The sequence below is a fragment of the Pararge aegeria genome, chromosome 15 (assembly GCF_905163445.1).
Source record: "Pararge aegeria chromosome 15, ilParAegt1.1, whole genome shotgun sequence".
In the NCBI taxonomy this organism is placed as follows: Eukaryota; Metazoa; Arthropoda; class Insecta; order Lepidoptera; family Nymphalidae; genus Pararge; species Pararge aegeria.
In genome coordinates this window covers 825,050-844,862 of record NC_053194.1, presented here as the reverse complement: position 1 = coordinate 844,862, position 19,813 = coordinate 825,050, and the positions used below count along the sequence as shown (strand labels likewise).

The window sequence follows — 19,813 nt, the reverse complement described above, 5'->3', positions numbered from 1 at the left end:
CTTATTGCAGAAAATCTCCCAGGTTTGCTAGTTTCTTGTCGGCATTTTCTTTCACAGAAAAATCTGAGATATATCCGTGATATTCGTTGTAAATATCACATTAGCTTTATAGGTAGTAGTAGCGATTTTTCCTGAGGCTTCTTCCGGTAGTGAAATGAAAACCACTCTCCGTCGCTCCCTTGGGGGGGTTGCCGTGTAATTGGCGTGGTTTACGATCTCGTCCTACGCCGCCCTTGAGATATAACCCTGCCGCGGGATGAGTTTGATCGCTAATGTGATGGCTGATGTCTGCAGCCAATTACTAGGGCTTAATAACTACCTATTACTTATAAATCCCTGGTATGTTTTATCACGGTTCAGTTCTGTAAACATCTTCATGCTTAAAATACCTAACGGATTTTGTTTAAATCTGATATTAGGGAATCAACTTTTACATAAACATTTGTTAAACAATAAATAATAAATCCAAGGAGTAATTGTAAGGTCTTAACAATTAAACATCTTCTGAGGATGCTCTGCTTTTGGAGCGAAATGTGCGTAGAGAATACATTGCCGAAGATCTGTTTTGTGTGCGTTCTCGTTTATTGAAGAAATTATAAATTACTCCGTTCAGATTCGCCGGCAGTGTAAAGTGTATTTCAGAAGTTTATATGGTTAGGCAATCCTCGTATCACTTCAACGATCTGCTTAGCTGAAAGTGCAGATAATCTATTAGGACGAGATAGTATACCAAAAAATCAAATCCGATCGAATCAAATCAGCCTCTTCAGTATAATTGAGTTGTTGCTCGAAAACTGTAATGATTCCATTAAAAAATTGGTGATAAAATTGGCACATCCCCGCACTAAATCGACAAAATAGTGGGGCAATCGGAACTTATGTAAAGATGAAAAGCTTAAGAACAGTGCATTGTGTTTTTCGCATTAATTTCATAGCGGCGTACAAAACTACAAGATGCGAAGGACTATAAGGACAATAAAGTGTGAGAGTGCAGAGTGTTTCCAAGATGGAGCAGCGTGCGCTGGGATGAGCGTGGGACATGCAGCGCGGCGTCATCGGCGCGTGCTCGCTACTGGGCGCGCCGTGCTCGCGCAAGAACGGCGCCGTGTGCTCGTGCCGCATCCACACGGCTCTGCTGCAGGTATTATCGTAGTTCTGTGGCCATCAGCGGTTTTATATTTTTTATAAATCTACATCTTCTTACAGCGTCCAATTGCCTTCGAAGTGGTTGACGGAGAACTTGTTGAGTGAAGCTTTTTGAGTCAGAGTTCGTTCGGGGTAGTACTATCGCCATGCTTATTTTTGCCGTCAACCAGCAATGCTATATACCGGTTTGAAGGGCGTGGTTGCCGCTTCGCCTCAGTTTGAAGAAAACCCGGTGGCAATTTGCAAGACGTGTTCTATACATGCCTGCGGAATGGTACCTATTCTGTTTATAGGCGATGATTTTCCACTTACCATCAGGTGGGCCATCGGCTTTGTTCATCAATTATAACCTACTTTTAATAAAATACCAGGTATTTCAGGATACAATAAATTTGGTTGATAGTTTATTAAGTAAAAAGCGCTGTGTTAATGTTTACCAAAATACGCATTATCTTGGGGCTTGTTACATGACATCACATCCTCCTGAACTTAGGACTTCGTGATCATTATTTAAACATGAGAGCCACTAGATCAACAAGGCAGTTAAACACTCGAGTTATCAGGTCTTCCTAAACACCTGTACAATCCAATATACTGATTCTCGTTTAGTGATAACGCTAGTTAATCAAGATAAGGCCCTATTTTCATTCCATAGTTACTCAACTCGAAATAATAAAATGGCCTGTCTGGAAACAGCGAACAACAGATGATCATATATCGTTTAAATTTAAATGAAAAAGCGAAAACGGGTAGATTACACCCAACTCAAGACTACATTCGAATAAGGTATTGATGTAGACTAGCATAAATAGTAAAAACACGTATTGAATGTTCTGCTAGGTACTTTATAGCATTCCTGAATTCATTATCTCTGATTAGACGACTACCGACCTGCAATGCTTCTCTATAAGTATTCAGCAGTTGCGTTTCTCCGTACCAACAATGTACCTTTAATGTTACACAGTTTCGCTAGTAGAAGTATATAAAAAAACGTTATTCGCATATTATACCAAACATCACATCAAAATAATTATCTCGTTATTCAAACCTATATTATCATCAAAAAACATATTATTTGTGATACATACATTTATGTTTAGGAAAGTCTGTAGATCATGAAGTATAATATATATTAAGTATTCTGTACACGAAGGCTTTAATATTAGGTCTAAATAAAAAAATTAAGAAATTTCCTTGGTTAATCTTTAACATACGAATGAACTAACAATGCGATATCGATTCTTCCTTTAAAGATTGACTCTTTTTGTTAGTGATAGGTGGTGAGACTGATGGATACCTCATTATTTAACTTAATTTGCAAAGACGGGCCATTTACTGAATTGGGTTAACGTTGTTTATCCAGCGCTATCGACTAATATGTAGTGCTGCTGTTAAGCCAAACATGATTTGAAGGCATTTGTTAAAGGGAATTAATAGATTTTTTAATAAGGCAATACGGGTTCCCCGGGCGTCTAACAAAGACAACAAGAGGGACATGCCGTGCTGATTTTTAGTTTGGGTATACCCTCTTTAGAGGGGGGAGTCCCACATAAACTCCGTCCTGCCCAAGGGTCGGAAAATTTCTCAACCTGTCGGAAAATCAGAAATTGTAACCTGTTGAAGTAACACGCAACCGCTAGTTTAAAAATATAGTCGTAGCAATTTGAATTAGCGGTAACGCTATACCGTAAGCCGAATCGATTTCACTGCGACGCCCAAAAAATCCCATTTCACGTATTCCATTTGAATTGTGGAAAGGGTTAGTGAAACTATCCAGTGGAAGCCCTGATAGCGTACATGTTATGTATGACCCTACCTTCGGGGATATAAGGAGAAGTTTTTCTATCAAATGCGGATTGAAGTCTTTGGTATAAGTAGGTGAAGGTGTGGCCTTAAAGAAAGTCTCAAAAGACATTTTGAGCTATTCCAATTCTTGTCTCATTTAATATTCTTTAGATTTTTCTCTTTTTTTTCACCCTTACAAAGTCCAGGTGACTTTGTTTTCAGCCCGTTTAAATGGGGCCTTGTGGTTGTGGATTCGTTTGGGATAGAGGATTAGAGTCCGGTGGTCGGGGTGTCAAATTCACAGCGTCTTCTTCGTCGCCACTGATGCCTGCGTTGAAAGGCTTCATAAAGTTGGAAGTAATAGTTCATGAGGCCGGGGAAGCCCATTAGCTCGAGCTCGTCTTTTGAGAGTTGTAGGCGTTTGACGGTCTCCACCTTACCAAACTAGATGGCGCTACAAGCATCTACTTCGCGCTATCGAATTTTCCAAGAATGAGGGCCTTATATATAGCTTCCAAAGATAAACCACGGTCCACGAGTGCAACACCATATCTCAGGAACATCGTCATATTGATTCGGCCTTCGGCTTTCCTTTCGAGGGAGACCGCGTTCAATCCCCGACACGCACTTCTTTGTTTTCGGAGTTACGTGAGTTTTAATTTAAGTAATATAAATACCACTTGCTTTAACGATGAACGAAAACATCGTTACAAAATTTCCGCAATATCAATTTACTACGGCCTACACCTTTCTCATCCTGAGGGATTGTTAATATAAGTTATAACTCATGCTCAGTTATCACTCGTGCACCGTCAATGCTCCCGTACAAACAAAAATTTTAAGCGTTTTAAATTGGCTCGGAAAGTGTATGGTCTTAGACTTTCTACCAATCGACCTGCATGGCCAAAACGCCAAGCGACTTAACGTTAGGGCTTCATTGTATAAGTCCTAAGATACATAACGTCTGCAGTGAGTAGTCGCGTGCACCAGCTAGTAAGAAAAATGTAAAAATAGTGTTTCTCGTAAGAGTGCAAAGAAAATTTCTACATACATTTAATATGTGAATAGTTTTGTTTCGTTTCCAAATAATAGGAAAACCTTGCATTGGTAAAGGTTTCTAAAAGCGTACTGCGGCCGACACTGCCTTGACTCTGGCTGAGTGGCGTCGCCATGGGCGCATTCAGAACATCAGCCGCTACCAATGAGCCGGGTTCTAACCAAGGTTTTAAGTGAATGAGGCGATCTTTGACACATTTGACATGTGTCTTTTGAACTTCAATACTTTTTATTTAACGGTTATGTATTCCTATGTAAGACCGAAAATTTTTACATTTCATACGGTTTTTTAATATCAATTTACTACAAAGTCAAAATCAAAGTCAAATATTTCTTTATTCAAACTGGCACATAGATGGCACTTTTGATGCGTTGTTTATACACATAATGTGTACATAGCAGTGAGTAGTAATGGCGATAACTACATTCGTAAACCTAAAACTAAAGCCACGAGGGTTCCAAACGCGCCCTGGTCTAAGAAGAAGCCCACAACAAACTTAGCCGGGTGTTCTTCTTGTTATCACCATCTCACATTCTCATTTGAAAATATTTTAAAAGCAACCTGGTTAGAGCAATTGTTCACAGCCAAGCTTTATGATGATGCGGATATCTGATGCTTAATGATGATGCAGCCTAATGAAAACGTGGTCGTTTTGCCTAGAAGATGCCTAATCAATAATTATTTTAAAGTACTCTATGTATAAGTGGTAGGAAAAACGGACGCCGAAAGGGCATTCCGAATTGGTTCAAGGGTAAAAAGATTGGAAGTGATAGAAAGATCAACCAGATAAAATAATTCGTAAGCACACTCTCCGAAACAAATGTTGTAAAATATCGATAGCCTAACCTTGGACCAATCTTCAAACTGTTTTCAAAACAGTTTTTTTATCTAGTGATCAAGGCGTCGGAGGCCTTGAGGTATAGATTTCTTAAAATGGATTACATATCATAGCTACAAATAAACAACAATCTTTCAATCAAATTGAATGCTTATTATTTTGAGTCTGTAGGGAGGCTTAATAGGCGGTCTGCGTAGGCGGCAGGGCTACGCCAGCACATTTATATTTTACAGCATAATATTATACCGCTCTCTCGTAGCCGCCTACGGCCGCTCTACGCCGCTGTAGCATCCCCAACAGATCCGACAGTGCCATGGGATGAATTAGTAGTGTTTTGTTTAGTGTCGTTTATTTCTGACTGCCTGTTAGGTATAGTACTTACATGTCAGACTACGTATCACGAGGTCCTGGAGTCGTGCGGAAGATTGTTAGTTATTGTTATTTATGTCTTTTTATTTGTATATATCTGGCCAAATATCATTGGGAGAGTTATCCTATAGATAGTGTTTCCTGGACAGTCTATTTTCTTATTTTCTTCTGCTTCCAATGAAATTATACTGCAGTTCTATATTTTTTGTCTTTCAATACAAATTAGCCCTTGGCTGCAGGTGAGATGCTGGTAAGTGATGATGCAGTCTAAGTTGGTAACATCCTAACCTTTTTTCGGTACGGCAGTTTTATTATCGTAAATTCCCACATTGGCCCTGCCGGGGTCGAACCCCGAACCTCACAGCGCTCTCCGCTCAGCCAGAGTTCGTCGAAAATTAGTCGTTAAGGCTCCGTAATGTTTGTCAGTAAAGACGACGTCATCATTTTATGCCGCGACGAAACCACTCAGTTGTACCTGTAATAAACTATTTTCCCACTGCAAACAATAAGGTATACATTTTCACTTATCCCGGAGGATTTACGTGGCGCAGAGAGGGGTAGGGGGCAAGGCGAGTCAGGTGGCGAGCGCCTCTCTAAATAAGCTTTATTGACAAAATTATGAGCGTCACGTTATTGTATATAGGGTTTATCAAGCTTCCGTGTAGTGACGGCAGATCAGAGAGAGTTTACTCTTCTCGCGGGTTTCGTACGAGGCGACTAAGGGAATATCGAAGAACTTCTTCTCGTAAAGACGAAAGCGGGGCGGCACAATTTTGTGTTTAATTTTTCTTTGCGTGCGTAGACTTACGTCTGTTTGGATTATTATCAATAAATGTGTTTTTTTAATCATCTAAACATTCATCGTTAAACTTGAGATGGGTTATCGTAAAGTTTAAACATGTTGCCAATACAGCTAACTCATAATAAGCTCAGCGGGCCGGCCGTCTCGCGGGACCCCCGAGGAAGCGATAAATTAGAAAGCGACCTTATTGTTTACGGCATGGTTTAATAGTTGGGAGAGCTTCGTAGATTAGTTCGAGTGTTCGCGATCATTATTACTGCGCGTGATATCGATCAATATTGTACGAGAAACGCAGTCACATACCATACTCGTACCTTACTGAAAAAGTATTATATTTGCGTCTTTTACTGAAACTTCGTCCAAATTCCTTTGGGCCTGTATACTATTCATCAATAGCCTATATCAGTCCACTTCTGGGCTCTCCCGAGTTGAGGTTTGTCCCATAATCTCATCACTCTGGGCAGCCGGGTTATTGATCGCAGAGATGGCTGTAGTAACACAGAGGAAGTTTCTTTCCGTTCTTCGTAATATTCCCTTAGTAACCTGGTAATTCGCCCGCGTGATTGCCCGCGTGAGATGACCCCGGTGACTATTGTACTCTGGTCTGCCGTCACCACGCGGCATCAGGCATAGGGCAGGGATGAATTATGGCTACGAAAGGTGTTCGCTAACTATGGGCCTCATAAGAAGGCTCAGTCATTCAGCGGGAGAGAGAGCTATGCTAGGGATTATCTCTTCGTAATCAAATCAGATATTAGAAAATGTATAGCTGTACCTACCAGAGTTACCAATATAGCACTACGAACCGTGAAGCTAAAATGGCAATTGGTACCCACATATCTCGAAAAACATCTAAACCGTTAACAAGTAAAAAATAAACTTAAACAAAATTAGTAAGGCAGTGGAATTTCCACAAAACGAAACTCAAGTAAGATCCAATGCCGGCCCGTATATACCGATCAATTAATATTTATTTGAAAAGCAATAAGAGATATCGAAAGGCAACATGAAACAAGACGCTCAGTTGGACGGCCGCAGAACGAAATGCGAATTTCATCGTGCCTTTATTAAAGAGAAAAAAGAAATAAATTGATTTTCAGTATCTTTATTAATTCAATGACTTCAACGTTTTCAATTTTAAAATGTTTATTCTTAGCGTCGCTCTCTCAATGAAAACAAGCGTACATAGTCCATTTCTACTCCACTAGACTAGAGACTATTCGTAGACTATTCACTTTTTTCTAAATATTAAACAATTATTCATATGAAATAAACTCTTTTTGTTTACATTTGTTTTTATCAAAACACTTGTTTTGCTATATTTTTACATCTACAAGATCATCATCAACTACTACTGTCCTATAGCTAGGCGCATGCGGACTCTCTCAGAGGACATAAAGAATTGGCGCTAAGTCCGTTCATGCTGAAAAACTTTGCCTTTTTTTTAAATATCACATGTAGGAATAATAACCGGGACCAATGCCTTAAAATGATATTCGAGGCATGGGGATGGACATATCCAAATTCCTAACCCTTAACCGGGGTGTTGACCAGTATAACTAGTACGTCAGAATTATGGACTGATCCGGGAATCGAACCCAAAATTACTTGATCATTAGTCGAAAATGAAACTACAAACGGGGCAAATCTGAAAGATATGGCTCGTTTTTCCAAATCATGAGACTTCGTACTGATGGGGTACTATGTTGAGCACAGTACTCAGTAAAATGTTTATGACAAATGTACAAGTTTATCACTTAAAATATATAAATGAAATAGAAGTACGGTTTAAGCTTTAAATAAACTATGATCAACACGTGCCCAAGGTCATCTCATTCATTTGAAGCCTTGGGTACAGCTCAGCAAGCGACTGAAGAACAGATCGTGAGCCTCGGTCGCCAACGGCGGGGTCATCATGAATACGCCCGTACTCCGCGTGCTCTACCAGCGCCCGCGGCGACGACACTCAGCCGAAGTCAAGGCGGGGTCGACCGCAGTACGCTTTGAGAAACCTTTACCTAACTATCGCAAGGTTCTTATAATATTTTCACACGGTATTATTCGTGTGCAGACAAAACAAAAAGTTTCACTGAAAATAAATCACGGCACTTCTAAAATAACCTTGTTCGTGGGTTTTAGTTGGGAATGTTATTTTTTTTATGTATGTTAATTGACGCTTGAGCTGATCAGTCAGCTGTCTGTGAGTGGAAGTAAAGAAGAACGAAAATTAAATGTAATGATGAAAACCCGGTATTTACTCAAGATAAAATGTCTGCAGGATGCAAACTATTTCTGTGCAAAATTTCTCGAAGATATTTTATTTATTTTTATTTTATTACAAGTTACCCCTTGAGTGCAATTTTATCTGATGGTTTGTGATGATGCAGTCTGTGATGTTAATGAGCAAACCTTTTAGGGTTAAAGCAGTTGGATTAAACCAAATACCCCTTAGCGGTTTCTATCGACATCGTACTTGATCGGTAAATCGTTAACAGACACGTCTTTCGCGTGGTAACTAGCCACTGCCGAAGTCTCCCACCAGTTTTAAATATCTGGTGGTGGGCTGTCAAAAGTATAATCTTATTGTTTTGTAAAAAACGATAAAAATATCACAGAGAAATGGCGAGGATTCGAACTACCTACTTTTAGGACTTTTTTTCTGCTATTGAAAAGCGCGTGAATGAAAATGTTCTTTTTTTGAAATTATACAGATATGACGCATCGAGCAGTAAAAATATGACTGAGCCCTTTGCGCAGAAGGGATGGAAAACAAATCAATGGCGTGTTATTATGAAATTCAGTACAAGTTATTAGGAAATTAGTTACAAGTATTAAGTTATTAGATTATTATTTTAATATTGGAAATAAGCAAAATGTTTCAGAGTCTTTTATATGGGACTAGCGTACCCAGCCCGCTTCGCTGGGCTAGATTTTGCTTTATTTTATTTAAACAATAAACTTACATCATTAATTTTTAATTTAAGTCTCATAATATATTAAATAATGGATTTCTCTTCGTATTAATTCTCTTTTATTCCCTTCTCGAGCTGGTGAAGACCATTATATACACCCATGTACACCCAAAAATAGAATATCATCACAGTAAATAAAAGCTGTATTTGACAGTTTGACAGTTCAAAAATAGGAGTGCCCCGATCGTTAACAAACTTTACACGATTACTCGCCAGGTCAATCCGGAGATTCCCTGAAAGTTTCATTGAAATCGGTCCAGCCGTGTCGGAGCCTATACGGAACATACCCACACACTTTCTCTTTTATATAACTATATAGATTTAAAGCATGGGACAGGGATAATAAAATAAAATTAGAAAACTGCGTACTTTGTTAATCTACGTAAACCAATGAACATTCCATAAGTTTTCTGAGTTCGTAGGCGCAAACCGAATATGAAATCGACAGAAGGTACTCACAGTCCCCCGACCGAGTCTGAGAAGACTCCCCGTGGCCTCCCACTTTAAATTAACTATTTAACAAGATAAAATTCAATTTTGAAAACCTGTCTACAGCATTTTGAATCCGTAATAAACATGAAAAAATTAAGTTTTAAAATGCTTTTCGCGTCTTGTGAAAATCTAATGAGAGGGAATTTTTTCAAGTGTTACATAGGAATCCTGCGACATGTTTGGCCGATTAAATATACATATGAATGAAGTAAGCGCGATAATTCCTTCCTTTCTTTTAAGTATATCCAAAACGATATAGATTACGAGACATTCTAAACCATCGCCAAACAAATCACTTGTATTGTAAATGCAGCGCCAAATTAAATACGACATTATTGATTCAAATTTGGTGAATTTCCGCTCAGCTTGAGTAAAATAAACACGGCTGGTAATTTTGTAATAAGAATGGTGTGTGGACGACTCTTATGAATAGTAACTCATAATTTCTTAAATATAGTTCCACGGGTACATATCACGATAATATTATCAATTTAAAAGTGTCGTTGTCAGTGTAGTATATCGAACAGTTCGTGAAATACCAACAAAAAGAACACGAAAGAGGGCAGTTAGATTCTGCCCGTGACGTCCAACTAGACATCTCGTACCTACGCAGTCCCGTCGATACCACGATCCATGCAAATCCCATACTATTATTGCGGTATGTACCCGTTGAACTATATTTAAAAATGTTGATTAACCACGAGATCTTAGTTTAAAATGTTTAGTAACTCAGAACAAATTAATTTTAGTGTTTAAAAAACTTTTTTGTTATTAACGCGGAAGAACTTCTTCTGTATATATACGTATATAGTAAATACACGATAATTTTAATATTTTTAATATTTTTAATGAGTGATTGATTATAAATAAATAAAAATATTACCATAATATGGGCATTGTTATCTAACCCCAAAGTAAGTTTAGCTTGTGTTATGGGTACTAAGGTAACTGATGAATAATATACATAAATACCTGTAATATGTGGATAAACAAATGTGCGGGGTACACAGAAAACCATTTGAATCCACAGCCTTGGACTCAGAAGCATGATCACTGCCCACTGCTTATAAGCTTGTAAAATTATTAGGTTCGGCCAAGGTTCACTAGGTCTTGGGATAAAATAGGTATTGGGGTTAAAAAACTACAGTCATTGCCCGCAACTACCGGATTGGTTGAAATATTGAATTTTTTTGGCGTAGACCGGAAATTGACTTGGCTCATAACGCCATAACCGATGGTGTTGCGTTCCCGCTTTCGCTAATTGAAATTGCTCTGACTATTTGTATTCAGTCTGCTACGCTAATATAGGCTTTATTAAGAGGCTGTTAATGGTTATATTACTGTGTTGTTCACTATAACTGTTTGCATTCGAATGATCCAATTACTATGCGTTTCATATTCAAATGTGATGTTTGGTTTTTGGATGATGAACCCGTTTTTTCTCTACTGTGTTATATAACTCTTTATATGACACTAGATGTGCACATGTCATATTAATGATAATGTATACAGTGGCGTGCACTTCATACATGCACAAAAGCACTGCATACCCTAAACATTTTGTATTACTCATAAAAGGGGAGAATTTATCCATTTTATTCCATTTTCCTCCTTAATATTATTATTTGCCAGACCCTGGTCAAAATCCCTGCGCACGCCACTGAATGTATAATACATATATATTTTTATAATTCCACTACAAGTGATGATGCAGACTAGTCTGTTAGATATAGGGCAGTTTAAATAAATCTAGACCCTTCATCATTTTCAACATGTAAAATCCCAATGTTGGGCACAGGCATACAATTGAGGGTGTTAAAGCTTCGACCCACGATGTTTCAATACACCCTGCCGGCTACAACCACTCTTATTACACGCCTCTTGAAGGAGAAACCATGCAAATTTCTAACTTTCTCAAAATATTCTTGTTGATTAATAAAACTACTTTTTAAACAATTTTGGTCCAATCCGCAAATCTAAACGATTTAGGGTCTTTTATTGTTTTTAAAGACTATGCTTAACTATGTGAGGCTATGTGAAAATGATATTATTAAGTTCAACATACAAACATCGCCTCCAAAAGGTACCATTCCAACATCATCATATCAACCCATTATGGGCCAACTACAGGGCACGGGCCTCCTCCCACTATGAGAAGGGGGTTAAGGCCGTAGTCCACCATACTGTCCCAGTGCGGATTGGTGGCCTCCACACACCTTTGAGAACATTATGGCAACTCTCAGACATGCAGGTTTAATCCACCGTTCACCGTTGAAGCAAGTAATATTTGAATTGCTTAAAACGCTCATAACTTAGAAAAGTTAGAGCTGGGATTCAAACTTAGCCCTCCGAAAGTGAAGTCGAAGCCCTACTGTATTTTTAAGAAAGCTGTCAAAAACCACTATAGTTTACATTGAAGACGACTTGTAATAGTATTTACTGTTGTTAATGTATTTATGATATGTTATAGTATATATTAGTTTATTATTATTTTTTATTTTTTAATATTTAATATATTATGTATTATTTTATTTGTGTAATCTAGTTTAAGTATTAGTATGTAGTTATTAGTATGTATTTTTTTTTAATATGCACAACCTGCAGTATGTTATCCTTTTGTTTTCCTTATCCTTAGGTTGCCTGGAAGAGATCGCTACAAAGCGATAAGGCCGCCTTTTGTATACTTCTTCTGTCTGTGTTTTCTTTTATTCTTCTTCTGTATTTTTATTTGTGTGCAAATAAAGAGTATAAATAAAAAATTTATAAATTGAGGTATCACCGCTTCGACATAATGGAATAAAACCGGCTCCCTATTAAACAGATGATGAAATACGCTCAATAAACTAAATGAAGCCAGTAATGCTATCAATACAACCTATTTAGATCTCGACGGGACGCGAGCCGTGTCGTGTTCCCCGTGGGAGGCGGGGAATTAAACTAAATACACATTTAAGCGCACGATAGTTATTAATACAGTTGTGGAAGATAATATTGTTGAGAACTATTGCGATGCGAATTTTTGGGTATTGGATTTTGGAGGTTTTATTGATCTCACGTTGAATTTAGCAGCAGTTTTAGATACCTGGCACCTCCCTGGGAATACAACAGAGAACGGACAGACTCTGTGTTACTACTACCATTTGCAATCACCGACCCCTCTGCCCAGCGTAGTGATTAGGGACATACCCTTCCGTTGGAAGAGGCTTCCAAGTCCAGCGGTGGACTGTTATAGTCTATAGTCGTCTATAGTACTGACCTTCAGACATGAACTTCCTCAGAGGGTCGTACCACTGCATGAGGAACAGTTCCGCGGGCGACGCACCGCACAGGTACTTGTAGCCGTTGTAGGGGTTGCGTGCCACCGCGCACCGCATGCAACCTGTACAAGCACCTTAAATGTACAATACTCAATAGAAAGGGGATTCTATGTGGTAGTTACCACAAAAGTTGTCAAAAAAAATACGCAGTGACAACCATGAACAACAGGGACTTTTTTGTTACAAAGTTTACCTGTTCAATGTCTTATATTTATTGGTGAAAAATACACTTCCGAAACCAAAATAAATGTGAAAATATTTTCGAGATGCTCCTATATAACTAACTCAGCCTGATGTTATTCATTAATCGATGCGAACCAAACTAGTTACTAATTTTAAAGGTCGATCAATAAGGTCGTTAGTTCAACCCTCCTGCTCTATAAGTGAGATATTTTCTCTAGTAATGATCTCATTAATTTTATTATTATTGTTTACCCTCCTCTTGTCACTATCTTTTTCATAATTTTATTACAAATCTATAGTCCACCAATCCTCACTGGGCCAGCGTGGTAGACTACGGCCTTAACCCCTTCTCATTGCGGGAGGAGACCCGTGCCCTGCATTGGTCCTGTAATGGTATGATAGGAATAAACAAAATGGTGATGCTAAAGTTTGATTTTTTCTTTTTGCACGTCATGAAAAACCTAAATTTGTTGAGTTGATTCAATAAATCTAAAATGCATATAAAAAATTTCGGAACCGACAGGATTTGAACCTGCGACTCTCGGGCAATCGCGGACTGAGCGCTTTCACCAATTAAGCTACGGCTCTCCTACCGTCGATGCCGAAATTAGTATATGCCTTTCACATCAGTCTTATAGCGACTGTAGGGTCATCTAGTAGGAAACGTTGCAGTTTCGATCTACTTTTTCAAAGGTCCGTATTACAATGAGACACAAACATGAGATGACACATTGCTTTTTTATATTTTTATAATTTTTATTATGTTTTTACCTACACTTGAGGGAATTATCAATTTAATAAATTTAAAATGCATATAAAAATTTTCGGAACCGACAGTTGATTTAAAAAAAACCCTAATCTCTCTGGGCAATTTTATGTTTGAAAAATATCTTACGGGCAGATTAACGATTTTACTAAAGAGTGATATTAGTTTTGGTGCTGCTAGTTCATAGGGGCACTCACGTTCGTATGTAATATAATATAATAGTCGCTTTCATTTTCCGGTAGTTCTTCACCCTCTCTATTTTTAGTGTTATTGTATATCATTACATTCACTTGATTCTCTAATGCGTTCGTCCCTAAAAGAAGCACTCGTATGTTTATTTTTATTATGACATTTTATGTATAGGACACTCAAAATCTATATCTAAGTAGGTATATTATTATGTTTATTTAAATCCATACTAAGTAAGAGTATACGTAGCAAAGCAAATAACCTTTTTTTATTATCTAAAAAATATCTAAAAGACAATGAAAACCGAATAAAAATGCGTGGTTCAGGAGTTGAAGGATAAACAGACATCGTTGCGGAGAGCGACTATGTACTATACGGTCGTCTTCGTCGAGATAAAAAAGAGTATTTTAGGATGTCAAGGTATGTAAAGTATATTTTTTCTTACTTGTCTTCTTATGTATACAATATTTTTATAGACTTATATTATTTTAAATTGTTAAGTTAAATAAAAACACAGATATATGTACATAAAGAAAATCTCAATATATTGTGTTCGTTTTTATTTTTTTTATCGCACTTGTTATTTAAAATCGTACTTAAAAGTAATGAAAACTTTTACACTGTAAGACAAGTTAGAAAAAATGGAGTATAATGTAAACTGTCATTAAAATATTACTGCTTTAAGCGAAGGTAGCAAGTTGTAAGAATCAGGAAACAGACAACAAACGCTATTTGAAAGCCACGGACAGCCGGACAAGGGCATCGAACCTACGACCGCTGCCACAATAACTTCCTGTGTGGCCAGTTTAAGTAATAATCCTCCATCGGTCATTATACCCGCCCGGAAACGGTCTCAGCTGCGACTTGGCTCGGAGAGATATCAAGTGAATTGAGCGCTCCGATTAATACGAAATATCGTTCGCGAGTGTTCACGCCTTGACTTCCGATTAATATCCCAACAGTTACTGCTTTCTATTTACTTAGTACAGTAGTCTTCCTAGTATCGTCTAAGGAATTGTGTACGGTATACGTGTTATTTTTTTTTTACTTTCCGAGTAATTTTTTTTTACATTTTTTTTATTCCACTACCAATGCAATCTGGCTTGTGTTCGGGAGTATGCCAAGCGACATCGGAACACTAAATCGCTTAGCGGCACGTCTTCGTCAGCAGGGTGGTAACTAGTCACGGCCAAAGCATCCCACCAGACCACACCAGAGAAAATTCAGAAATTATAAATTCCCCTGCCGGGAATCGAACCCGGTACCTCCTACTTAAATTCACAGCGCTTACCGTTGCGCCAGGGAGGTCGACAATACATTTTTTTTGGTTCTCGTATTTATAGCTTGATATGAAATATATTACCTAATTATTTTATTGATTGATTGATTGATTTAATTCTTTATTACACTCACAAAATTAAAATGCAAAAGAAAAAAAAAGAAAAAAATACAAAATAGAAACTTAATAGCTAGTTGTGCAAAGGCGGTCTTATCAATAAAGACATATTTTTCAGGTATATTTTCGTTATTTGTGCAGTTTTTGTTTTTCTATTCGCAAGTAGTTATTTGAATGTAGGTTGATAATAATTTTACGTCACCAGTTTGTTCTCGCTCAAGTTGTCCTAATCCTAAGGTTACCCGGCAGATTATTTGCATTTATTAGTCCCATTATAGTGGGTCGATAACTATGATATGTTAGAATGGCGGCTGAAATGGTATATGGAAAAAAGTTTTTACTACCTTTCAGATGTTGTACCGGGAAAAGTCGCTGGGAGTCGCTAGTTTTTATATAAGTATGGAAATATACTTTAAAAAATCATCATCATCATTACTAAAATATTTTAGGGGCCGTTCTTTAAAAAAAACCTTATCAATGGCGATCCAACGAAACCCAAAAGAGTTTCCAACGCGAAAGACAATACCTTTATCAAGATTATTATCAAAGAACCGGCAAAGTAAATGATCCATTCTGTACACGTACAAAGTTCGAAGGAAATGAAACTTGGGAAAGAAATAGTTAACTTTCTCCCTAAAAACGAAATTGTTTGGGCGATCGTTTGATGCTACCCCGTATCTAATATTTATATAGGAATTATTTTAGGAGGATTACTTTTCCATTTGGAAAATCGGATTTTTGGACGGTAGAATATTGGTCTCTGTAATTTAATAAATGTAACCAGCCTAACAAATCAGCAAATTGGCTTTCCGATCCCATTCTTCAAAGAGCACGCTCCTACTGCCGTTCGTACTGTTTATTATCCTGTATCTTGTTCGTCTCAAGTTTGTCGTCAAGTGTGCAAGCCCGCCTACCCAGATTTAAATACTTTTCGCATTGGGAGAGAAGAAACCTATGTCTAGCATCAGGCATCAATAGTCTGAGAATGACAGCAATCAAAATTACTGACAGTCAACTTCCATGAGCACAACAACAAAAGCCTGAGGAGTAGATCAGTCAGAGCAGTCTGGATTTTTGAGATCTGTTTTTTACATAACCCAAAGGTCAAACCACGATTTTTTAATGTGAGCATTGGAGTTATTCTTGGGATAAGAAGTATGGATTTACTAACAATTTTATTATAAATATATCATTAACATATTTTTTTTATATATATAGCCATGCGCCACCAGTTCCACAGACAAACCAAAGCTAAAGTCAAAAATATATTTATTCAAGTAGGCCAATATAAATGCCTCCTTTGATGCGTATATGCAATAAATACGTAAAATGGTAGCGAGATAATGGCGATAACTACATTCGTTAACTTAAAACTAAAGCTAGGTTTCCAAACGAGCCCTAGCCTTAGAAGAAGCCCATAACAAACTTAGACGGGTTTTCTTTTTGTTTATCAACATCTTACTTTGTCATTTAAAAAGTAAAACTGTTTTAAAAGCAACTTGGTTAGAGCAACATATCACACCCAAGCTTATCGTTTTCGTAATCTCTTGTACTGCTTTTTTCTATCTTTTCTTGTTAATCTATACTTATAATAAAACTGTTAGTGGAAGATTTCTGTACATTTAATATATTTTGGAAATTTTGACCGGGGGATGCTTTATAATCGACACTGAGTCCAAAACAGATTTTAATTTAATTTTTGTCTGTCTGTCCGTCTGTCTGTCTGTCTGTCCGGGCATCACGTGAAAACTACTGAACGGATTTAAATAAAATTTGGTACAGTGGTAGCTGATATACCGGGTCAACATATAGGATACTTTTTATCCCGATAAACAATAAGTTTCCTCCGGGAAATGGGATGAAATTTTTTATCAATTCTACTTCATGGCTCCGTTAAATTTCGACCAATTTTTATAATTCTTTTTTTTATTTCAAAGTGTATACCATTAAGCATGTTCTGTCTAATTTTAATGAAGATCTGATAAATATTGTCGGAGATAAAGGCCATAACTCTCACAGATAACAGCAAGTCGCGAGGCATATGGGACAACGATCGAGTGCATACGTATCATCCTACTAAATACTAATATTATAAATGCGAAAATTCTATTTGAATATGTTAAAATATTCAAATTGAACATTATAGAATAACACTTACGGCCCCGAATAACATAGTTTGGAAATAAAACAGGTTCATCTGGTAGGTAGCGCTACAATTAGTTTTTTAGGTGTTTTTCTAGGTGCAGACGAAGTTGCGCGGGTCAGCTAGTGGTTAATAAGACAGTAGCAGTATACCCACCTACTGACATGTACCCACTGACCGGTACCCGTCACGTTACCCACTTGGTTTAACGTGGCTTGGGGGTTGTAGGCTAATTTGCGCGGTCGCATCTAGGGCACTACCCTCAAAAATAAAAGGGTTAAAATTAAAATCCGGTCAGTCGGCCAAGTGCTGTGCACCACACTCACATAAGTCTCGGCCGAGCTCTTGCTCCAAGTGTCAACTATATTCCAAGAAAACGTATTTCGTTTAATTCCCCTATACATTTCAAAACTAAGACCAACCTTGTGCTGGCTAAATGCGTAGATAATTTTTAAACCCAACTATTATTATTATAAAAACTCAAACTCAGACTAAACTCTTTAGTTGTATACCACAACATTAACATATACAACAACTATGTTTTATTGCACGTTTGTATTTTATTGTTTAATTTATTTTTGAAAATCAATCGTTACTACAATTTTAAATAAGTCTTGATGTGGAACTGCAAATTTAAGAATTTCATTAATAACAGATTTGTTTACGTTACGGTTAAGTTGATAGCGTGAACAAAGCTATATACCATTGACTAGATATTGTAAAAAGTGCCTACTCGTTATATGGCAATACAGTATTTAGTCAGAACTTTGAATACTTCTACTATTTCGCTAATTCGCTGCAAGATTCGGTGTTTTATTCTTCCCCTTACTACCTGTAATTTTTGAGGACCTGCTGCAATATACAAAGTGTAACAGAATTACGAAATAATATTGAAGGATGCGTAAGTATATTTCATAAGGAAATTGCCCTGTAAAAATATTAGATCAAAAGAAGCATTTTCAAAACGCAAAATTCAAACACAAGATTCAAAACATTCTTAGTGTTTACTTAACACAACTCTATTGAAGATAGAATATCTATACGCGCATAGTACCTACGCTACGCGACTTGTACCTAATAAAGTGGCAGTCAAATGATTTTAATTTTGCATGTGATGTTAGAGCTGCATCTGATTTCTTTCAAAAAAAAGCTATGGCAGTGGTTTACTCAAAAACTATTAAGTTTTCAGTTTCACAGTTAGGTCACAAAGGCAGTACATAATGCACCTCTAAAGTCTATGAAGTATTATTTCGGTTTTCATTTACACGTTTTAAATTTATGGTAAATAGAAAACCTTCGACTATAAACGCAACAACACTTTGCAGGGCATGCGAGGCGCTCGTCCAACAAAGTTCCGACATGAGGCCTAGGTGTTAAGCCTCATGTCGGACAATACCAATGCTGCTTGGCGGTAGAAATAAACTTGGCATGGTAGACTATGCCAGACGAGCTCTCTCACAATAAGCTCTACTACTGCTAAAATAATATAAGTATGGATTATTGAAAATAGCTTCAGGTTTTGGCACACAGACTCGTACGTATTTTCTGCTTCATCACAGTTTCGCGTGTGCGCCGATACTAAACCTCCGCGGCGATGTCGCTGTCATTGTTTCCCCGGTTCACTGGCAGCCCTTTATTGCTCGTATATCTCAATGTTTCCTACACTTTTTGTATCTACAACTTTAATGGTATCCTGCATGATGAGGCAGATACTACATATAAAAGTATCAATGCGTCACTTTTATATGTAGTATCTGCCTTGTTGATCTACTGTTTACCACTTTCAACTACGGATTACGAGTTACTGGTCGAGCCGAAAATTGTTGCTGTCAACCCCTTAAGCTACGGAGAGTACTTCAACTCGTCGGTTCTGGTTATTATCACTCAGGCCTAGTTCACACTATGTTAGTAGCTAAGTAATTAAGTAGCTAAATGTGTCTGAACATCTGAGTAGGTTAGTAAGTTGTGTCGTGGAGTAAATTTATAAGATTCTATTTTTTTCCCTCCACCACTCGTCTGCATCCGAACCTGTCAATTAAGTCGAGTTCATTAGTTGGTGCAAAATGACTTTATGCAGTCCTAGCTAGCCTAGTTTAGCTATTAAATTACTCGCTACTAGACAAATTTGTGATAATAGTCGTCAGAGCCTACCAACCCGCATTGGAGCAGCGTTGTGGGGCTTTGCTCTAACCGTCTCTGATATGGGAAAGTAGGCCTGTGTCCGGCAATTGGAACTTTGGCTACGGATGATGATAATGATGATGATGATGACTGACCATCTCTTCGATGTAGATACTCCGCCTAGGCTCCGTTCGGTACATAATGGCTCCGGGAAACTGCATGTAAATTTTTTTTGAC

At 37.6% G+C, this 19,813-nt stretch overlaps 1 protein-coding gene across 4 annotated transcripts in view; it reads left to right on the top strand.

The window, feature by feature from the left end:
* LOC120629852 (liprin-alpha-1) overlaps positions 1 to 19,813 on the top strand; it is a 191,002-nt gene that overhangs the window by 138,643 nt on the left and 32,546 nt on the right. The gene's annotated exons all lie outside the window — the stretch shown is intronic.